The 9,562-nt window shown below is 34.9% G+C and overlaps 1 long non-coding RNA gene across 1 annotated transcript; it reads left to right on the top strand.

Moving 5' to 3' along the window:
• The first annotated feature begins 450 nt into the window (after positions 1-450).
• On the top strand, positions 451-9,562 carry LOC144421006 (uncharacterized). The gene is made up of 2 exons (XR_013474865.1): positions 451-1,172; positions 5,870-9,562. It is a non-coding gene; the product is annotated as an uncharacterized LOC144421006 (long non-coding RNA).

Here is a 9,562-nt window from a genome sequence, read left to right as displayed (position 1 = left end):
CATGTCTGGACTCGCCCAAGCTTGTAACCTGTACCGCAGCATGTGACGATTTTCAAGGTAGGGTGTTCTTTGTTTCTCGATATTTGTTTATCCGATTTAAGTATGACGGAATTCGATATCTAGGCCGAAATTCGGATTTAATCGTTCCTCGTTTGAAGTAATACTTTGCTGTGGAATTGCGACAATCATAGGCCTAAATCCACTCGTTTAATATTTCGGTTCATTTTCTCGATGCGTTTATGAAGGTCTTCACGCTGCATACTAGGAAACTTATATTTCAGATGCGCTGTGTATTAGTGTAGTAGTTATTAAAGTAATAACTCGTGGTAACGGTTGCCAAAAGCGTTAATTATGCGTCGATCTGTTCGTTAAGCTATTCACTCCGAGCAAGGCTATATTTGTACAAGCACCCCTATAAGAAGCTAATTTCTCGTGTGAACGCTAGAGTTTGTAAAAATGCCAAGGCCTTGACATCAAAAATAGCTTTCCTTGCTCGGCGTATACAAAATACGCTTGGAAATTGATGTAAATAGAAGAACATGTTTAGCGGCATTTAACAAAATATACGTGGGTCTATTGATGTAATAAAAAGTATTTTGATACAACGCCCTACCGCCAGGAAGTGACTATTTCCATCAATCAGTCAATGGAAAAGAAAAGGCAAACCACATTCCGCAAGCTTTCTATTCAAATAGAGGCCTCTAGAATTCGCGTAGGCGGAAGGGAGACATACAAAGAATATTGAAGCCTATTGACATTCCGTTCCATGTCCCTTTGTTTAACTATATTACGTATGCTCAGCCAAGCCTATTTCGAAATCGTTTTGTGTGCGTATGGTTATGCGAGACCCGGTTATTCCCCTGGTATCGCGTTAAAAAAATGGCACCAGACGGTCGAAATAATCACGAGATCGGCGAGCAAATCATTCTCAGATTTAGTACCAGGCAACGAGCAGGCGTTTGAGGAAGTTTGTATTATGTTATTCAAGGTCATACACTGACTTTTATCTTATTCTAAGCATGGGCTTGTAATAATATTATTCTGTGTGTAGGACTAATTTACATTTAACCTGAGGAACTCGCACATCGTGAACAAAAAGCTGATGCACCGGTTTAATGGGACGAGCATCAAGCAAGAGCAAAACGAGGTACAGCACCACGGAGTATTTGGAGGTATGTCCAACTAATTTTAGTAATTTAAAGCGATTTGAAAAGATTGAAATTTTACCTCATTTGAGAAAGTTGTTTCTGTATTTGAAGACAGGAAGAGCTTTGTGTGGGTTTGCATTGGAAGTTTTATCGTTTTTTTTAGTAATGTAGTGTTGCCTAAATCTGGAATATCCTGTGTAGCAGCTTATAATTTATGCCTCTGCGTGTTTTATGACTGTCTGTTGGATATGTATTTCCGTATTTAATGTGCCCTAATTATTCACCTAAGTCTGCAAGTACTGCTCTACTGTTAAGCAAAATCAGTAATTTTTCTTTTTCGGTATATTTTGAACTCGATTTGACTTAATGCAGTAATGCAAGTGTGGGTACAGCACGGTCTGATGGTGCATTATTGTAAAGTAATTTTAGCATAATTTCTTTCAAATCATGACAATCCAGCAATCGGGAAATTTCAATGTCCTATCATATTTCAGTATTCTTATGTTACATAACTGTTACCTGCCTTCTTGTAACGATGTACGTCTTCAGATCTTTGTTCCAAGCAAGGCTCTGTCTGTCTGACTACGAGGCTTTCAAATGCTGAAATGTAAAAATCTACGAATCTTTAGAACCGAATTTATGTTTGATTTTGTCCGGTAAACGGTGGTGAGTGTTCTGTAAGGTTTATCCAACCCGTGACATAATTTGGGCAGCTCACCATCCATACAGCCATAATGAAATCTGTTCATGCTTGTGCGCGCCTCGTTCAGTCGTTAGGAGTTTCACAAATGAACATTGCCCAACTATAGCAAAAAATAAGTTATAACGACTTTTAACGGGCCAAAAGTTCATTCAATTGAATATGTCTGTATGCATCGTTTGTTGCTTTTGATTAGCAAAATCTGAAGCCGAAAGCTGACTTTAAATGTTTTTGTTCATACCCATTGCTGCATTGCGATATTATCAAAGTTTACAAATAATTATTTCCAGAATAATTTGTCACGTTGGTATGAAAAATGTTATTAGAATGAGATGGTATCGCTGCATTGCTATTGTCGACAATGCGCCTTTTTAACAGCACCATATACTTTCATGCTACACACACACACACCTCATGATGTGCCAAATTCGAGTCCATCCCAAGACATTTTTTCATAGTCCATATGCCTGCAGGCAGGGATGGCCAATTCGAATAAAGTATTCGAATGTATTCGAATATCTCATAATTCGAATATCGGAATTAGCGTTCATAAGAATATCGGATATTTGTGTGACGTCACACTTTTTGGACGCCGCTTTCAAGGCGTTTCCGTTGAATGAAAACATTCTCGATAGAAACTTGCGCGTGATTGTTTTCATCACTCATAAGCGTAACGTGTTATTTAGGCCGTAAACGCCTTTACGTTTGTGTTATTTACTCTAAAACGAAAATTTTCCACAAATTTGTTCCACGATAACGATAACATTTATTTTATTTTTGTACGCGCACGGAATTGTGAATCTGGTAAATAAGTTCATCGGCGGCGAGTTTCTAAAGACAACGCAACTTTTTGATTGAAAAGCGGCAATTTAAAATACTGAAAATAAAACTGTAAACAATATAAGTTTTATTGAGGCCCGCGAAAATTTAAAAAACGCTTTTCCAGGCAGTGAAAATCGCAAAATTGCGTGTGCCTCTGGCACACATTATGTTTGGTCGGCAAAACATATAGTCACAAATTGAGGGCGGGATTTGCCTGATTATCCATTAAGTTAAATTGCCGAATATTATTGTGTTAACATTATATAAGGTTTGAAACGCGACTTTTTCCCGGGTTGTGAGGATGTATATAATATAATTAATCTAAAGTATATTCAATCAATTTTATTGTGATCGAATAAATTTTACCCCGAGATTTTACATCAGATTTATGGATTTGTCGAACGGTTTTATCTAAAAATCATCACAGAGTGGCAGCATTTCGATTGATCGGAGTCACTGTTAACAAGTACATCTAAATATTTGCCGAATTCGCAAAATACGGATCAAAACATAATTTAATCGGGTAGTTTACCACACGTTTTTATATTTATGACGGCGGATTGCAAGGGTATATAAGTGGTGAGGATTTTATTTTGTCGACGCAACCACAGGTTAAATTGAAGACAATTAAATTAATAATAAAGCAAGACATTTCAAATATGCCCGTATCGGTCACGAATTCATCACTTTGCACAACAGAAAAATATATATTCGTTGTTATATTATTTGTTGTAAAAGTCGACTCTTTTAACAGGTGGCATAATCGCGGCGATGAATATGTATTTTCAATTTACTGCTAAACTTTATGTATATTCATTGTATGAAATGAATTATACTCTACACTTAACAGGATTTCTATATCATTATTTGATATTTTTTTAACGGCGATAACGAGTTGTCAAGATTGCAAAAATACGTATCAAAATTAAATACATCAGGCAGTTTATCTCATACTTTTAGGTCACAGATCGCCGTGGACCGAATAGTAATGTTTTTTTTCGACGTAAGTAGAAGCAACCGCGAGTTACGTTGTACACATTAAATTAATATACTAAGATATTTTGGAATCTCGTCGTTGCCATGGACTGAATATTTTACGTAACAAGATGATCATTATACGCTGAAATAACGACTCTTTTAACGAGCGCGGAATCGCGATGGCTGTTACAGGCGGCAATGAGAATTTCCGATTTCGAAAATCCCGGCTGCGCGCCTGGCAGTGGTGGTCATCTATCCTTTACTAACTCATTTATAATTTCAAACACAACAATATGCTATACATAATAACAATATGGTTCACATAAATTAATATATAAATATACTGGTAGGTAGTAGAATACTCTAAAGGCATAATGGATTTTCGATTGCGGTTGCTTGCTTCAGTTGCCTGTATTGCCAATAAATTTTATTACTCTCAGAAAATATACACAATTATCTGAATACAATTAGTATTTTTGGCAATAGATTTGACTACAACTCCTTGGCTATCTTTTCATATGGTCATTTGTACAAAGTGAATAATTTTAATAAACTGACTGTGTCACAAGTTGCCATTATTTTTTATTGATAGTTATAAACTATCAATTAGTTTGTGTACATATACTGTTGGTTTGTGGCTTTATTCTGATATCTCTATTGAAGCTTATTTCCTAATTTACTGGGTTTTAATAAACTAAAACAAAAATGTGTTATTTTCGATTTTAGAATGTATTCGGAATTCCAGATTCGAAAACATTATTTTAGAATGTATTCGGAATAGTTTAGTATTCGGAAATGGCCATCCCTGCCTGCAGGCTTTGTCAGCAAGACGGGAAATCTCATACCCGTGCTTATCTACCAGTCCGTAATTTACAGTTCATACACTTTGACGCTTTTCGTATAATTCATTAATTTTTCGATGGCTTTAATTTGAACAATTTAGTCAAAAAACATTTGATTTAATATCAATTTCACGATTAATTCTTGAGCTCACATGGAAATATTTCAAAATTGTATATTTTTCGAAATTCTTCTCAGGTCAACAACCCGCCATTTTGTTTTAAATCGGCACCTTAAGGCGTTCAACTGGTCGATTGCACCATCAAACGTCATTCAATCTCTCGATTGCGCGGCATCGCCCGACGATGACGTAATTTCTAGCAGCGTGGAACTTTAAAGACAATAGTTTCGCCCAAACCTGCCCAGACTTGCTGAGGTCGACCATGCATGACACCTAAATTTTTGCGCGGGAAATAATCATTTGTCAATATGTTGCAGTATTTTAACTATAATTCTAAATAACTGGCGAAATTTATTAGTAATGGTTTTTGCTACGGATCTAACTAGGATATTGTCACTCATTCAGTATTTCTCTTGTACACATACATGGTCATATTTAAAACTTGTCAAAAGTCGTATTTTATGTATGGTTCAATGTTTGATAGTTTCTTGATGACGTTTAATGAACGATTTACTAATATAGACCATTACCTTCATTACGCAAACAAGGCCGATATGAAAAAGCTCTTCGAGTCGAGTATTTGATATCCCAAAAAAGGCCTTGTACAGGCGTAAACATGATATGTAGAGTTATTTTGGCTCCTGTGTAAAAATTGCACCGAAACCCTAACAGAACCTAAGCATGTTTTGAGTCTTTAATCGGCCGGGTTGGTTTGAGTCGTCATAACAGGTAAAATCAAGTTATTTTACTGAGTATTGTAACCTTATCACTAAGTTCGCGAACTCTCGAGCCTGTCCGATTTCTTTGATATTTGTTTGTTCTGGAATTTAACCGTCTGCCCTACATTGGTGCTGTCCCTTTTTGAGGATTATCCCGGCCACATTTTATATATTAATTACACTCCTATATTTCTCTCTGTAAAATTCCACTTCGCCCAATATGGTGACGACATCTATTAGTGGTCTTACACAACATTTCATACCAGGGTGTTTTATAGATTCTATTTGGGGGATTTATATGGTGAAGCTTTAGGAACTTATCCGACACACCCTCATTCCACCCTCTGCATATTTTTGAATTTATATCTGACTAAACATGTCATATAGATGGGTTTAGTAAGTATGATTTAATTATTATTGGACCATGCTTGGCAACTGTATTTTCAATCATAATTTCTTAGTAAGGTTATGTCACAATACTTGTGTAACCTCTTTTTGTTACGCCACATAACGTACTTAAACAAATAGTTTTTGAATTCAGTTCTGCTTTCGTCCGACTGACTCATTTGACGATGAAGGTATAAAAGAGTATGGAGCCTCCCACACAACACAGACGAGCAGCGGTGGTTGACGAGGAAGAGCGGCTGTGAAAGACAACTGCGACTAATTTTTGGTTGTTTATGGAAATAGGTTTGAGTTATATGGCAGCCATGTGCTATCATTTATATGCATGTACTAACAGCACATATAAAACAAAACAACTATTGGTAATTCTTTACTTCTCTTTTTTTTTCTTACAAACGCTTGCTTGTGGCTATTATACTCTTCATTGTAAGTGTTTAATTAAATAACCTACCAATATTTTAATATTGATATCAATATTTTAAAGTTAATTTAAATATATCTTACTTTTCACAGGAAATCTTGACCAAGAGACTCCGGGGGTACCTGTCAAAACTTGTTGATTGGAACATTCGACATTTTGATAGCTACCTCCCAAGATTCTTGAGTCATTTTCGTCGAGAAATCGAGTACTACTGATGGCATTTTACGTCATTTCGACTGAATTACTCTTAAATAGTGACTGAGACTGAATTTAATCCGATAGTTCCAACTTCCAACGAATACTTAAATTTTTCTGGTAGTCATAATAATTTACTAGACAAAGGCATTTAATGTTTGCTCATTCAACAGCGTTATCGTGTTAGGGAAAATACCGATTTCGATATTAGATATTACTTGATATAGAATGAAATTGGAGAGTGCCACAGGATCGAATGTTATGCAGGCACGTTGCGTGTAATAAAATATCGCTCGTGTCTTATGACATTAGACACTGAGGTAATCTTAAAAACTTCAATTTATACAGTTTTTCTTCTGTAATAGTGAACACAAAATAATCAGATTTGGTCGACTTCCTTTGAAGCCTTGCCATGGATAGGTCATATGTTTACTATGTATAAATATATCTTTTTTCCTCTCTCTCTCTCTGAAATTTGACTGTCTATATCCAAAATGTTACATGTAATTTTGACATGTTCACTCTGAACAATGAGCATTCACCTATTGCCAAATCTTGAGTCATGTGATTTCCACGTAAAGATAGCTCTCTTGCTTTTATCTGACTATACACACAAAATAGCGTCTATATCCAATAATTTTCACATTTGATATTTAGCATTTTCACTCCGAAAAGGGCTCTGTACGATCAGTCACAAACCCTAATTAGTTTGTTTAAAATTTGTATATCAAACGCTTATTAGGTAATGGGGTAAAGTTGTCCCAATAATGACCCATTGTTGGTCGACTGTTAAGACACCAATTTATACAGCTGGGTTTAAGCCATTCTCACATAGTCTTTTGAACAAATTTGTCATTGAATAGAATTGAGTTAATTATTGTACACTCAGTAAACAAGACGTCACACCCAGAGAATTCGATTCAATTGCTCTCTCACGATTCATGGTATCAATTGTTTGAGTCCAAATATTTTATTTTCGGTCCGCTACAAAAAGACTTGTTACTTTATTTGCTTTCTCGTGTTATTGAGAGGAACACATTGGTCGGTCTATTTAATAGCTGGCTGTATATTGGGTTGCCCATTTCTGCAATTTTTGATATACTGAATTCTGCAGAAATTGAATTATGGGCCAAATTTAGCCTATTTCCTTACTCATCGTATCATGGCCATTACTTCAGCTGGTTTCATATATATATATTTGGCTTTTCTAAATTTATGAAAGAATATAATTTTTAAATTATCATCATTTTGGCTCTAAGTCATTATTGTATTCAAATCAAAATTCCAAAATTTTCGTGAACTTTCTATTTTTTTTAATTAATGCAAAATTCTTACATGATGTATAGACTTTTGATACCAATCATTTTTGACTTGGTCTAAGAGTCCTGTTTGCTATGGGAAGATAATTTTTAGATATATCAAGAACGATATTCCTCATAAATCCCTCTAAAACTGACCAAGCATCACCTAATAATTAAAAGTATTACAACTTGTGCGGTCTTCTGTACCAGATGTCCTGCAGGCATGCGTGATTAGCTTCCACATGCTTTCATTACACCTGACATTGAGGAACGAGCAAAATCTACTTTTCAAACTTCAATTCACATTTAGAGATTGAAGGTTTTTCACCAATATTTTTTCCATTATCATTCCCATATTTAGCTTTTCCTGACTTTGTAATTGCACATGCTGGAAATTCGTGGTTCATCCCTCAGTCAACTTTCTCCATCTCTTCCGTGATGTAATTTAATTATGACGTGATGCCTTGATGACGTCACACAAACTATCATACTCACCAAGTCAAATGCTAACCATTGACTGATCAGACTTGTCAATAAAAAGCAAGCTGCCTCTCTGTGTAAATATCTTCTTCTATATTAATAACTAGTCATGAAACCTGTTTAGGCTAAAATATTATTTATATGAAATGTTTCCCTAATAATACAAATAGTGATGTAATTTAATTAATATAGTGTCAAGATGACGTCACACAAACTATCATATTCCAGCTGATGTAGTACAAGGATACCGCTGAGTAAGTGGTCGCGGTTCCTCGCCTTCATCAAAAGAATGTGATAGACAATCATCGAAACTATTTTTATTTGTTGAACAATAATTAAGCAAACGTTTGGCGTTTCACAAAGCCCAACTGAGCCATCATGAAGTTTCAGTCTTATGTGATTGGTGACCAATTTAATATTCATTCATGTCGTATGGTCGATTTTGCAATGTTTTTGAGGTTTTTATAAAACAATTATGGAACTTTCTGAATATTTTTTTTGTAGTTTTTGAATATTGGTGAGCGTAAATTGATGCATATTCTCATGATTTTTTATTCTTGTTTTAACTTCCAATATAATTTAAAGAATAGGGATTTGTATTAAAGATCTAACTCACATTCGAACTAAATTTATCCACGATTTTAAAATTTGAAATCAATATAAACAAAAGGATTGAAAAATGGCGAATTCTTATTATTTTTAAAATTCAATATAATAAGGCTCTCATTTAGAAAGATCACAGTCCGCTGTATTATTAAATTTGGTAACTGTTTGATTATTGAATATAATCTGAATTATGGGGGTAGTAATACATAGGGTGTCCATGCAGTCTTAGTTTTTTTCTGCAAAGGGAATTTATCGATGTCATATATATTTTTTGGCCTCAGAGATGTATTAAATGATGTAAAAATACTAGAACAATTTCTGATTAAAAAAAAAAAAAAAAACCTGGTTAAAATATATTGAGAACTGACTTCATAACATAATTGAAATTGTAAAGGTACTTTATGGACACCCTGTATATTATGTACCTTGATACCCCGACGCAGATTATATTTCTAATTAATCTAATACCAGGTGGCTAGCTGTGTTTCTATGTTTGGGAGAACTATACTTTGGTGATGACTGTTTCTTTTTAATATTGCGCAACGATCGGCTTTGATCGAACCATATTGTGAAGAGGTGGATCACATGACCAACGGTAAACGTTCGCCAAAAACTTGATGAGGAAATAACAATATGTCGAACTTGTGCCTGCTTACGTTGGTCGTACCATAGATGCCAGGATATTAATTTTTACGCTAAGAGTGTGCCTTTTGTGGCGGTGCCTTGTTTAGTAATGTTTTTATTACAGAATAGATCATTTCAAATTTGTTTTTCTGCCGTTAATCAAGTGATGTTTTCTGGAAATAAAAGATGGGATAAATATCGA

Source organism: Styela clava, chromosome 3, assembly GCF_964204865.1.
Source record: "Styela clava chromosome 3, kaStyClav1.hap1.2, whole genome shotgun sequence".
Classification (NCBI taxonomy): domain Eukaryota; kingdom Metazoa; phylum Chordata; class Ascidiacea; order Stolidobranchia; family Styelidae; genus Styela; species Styela clava.
The sequence above is the reverse complement of the archived record's forward strand: the minus strand, read 5'-3'. Positions and strand labels throughout refer to the sequence as shown.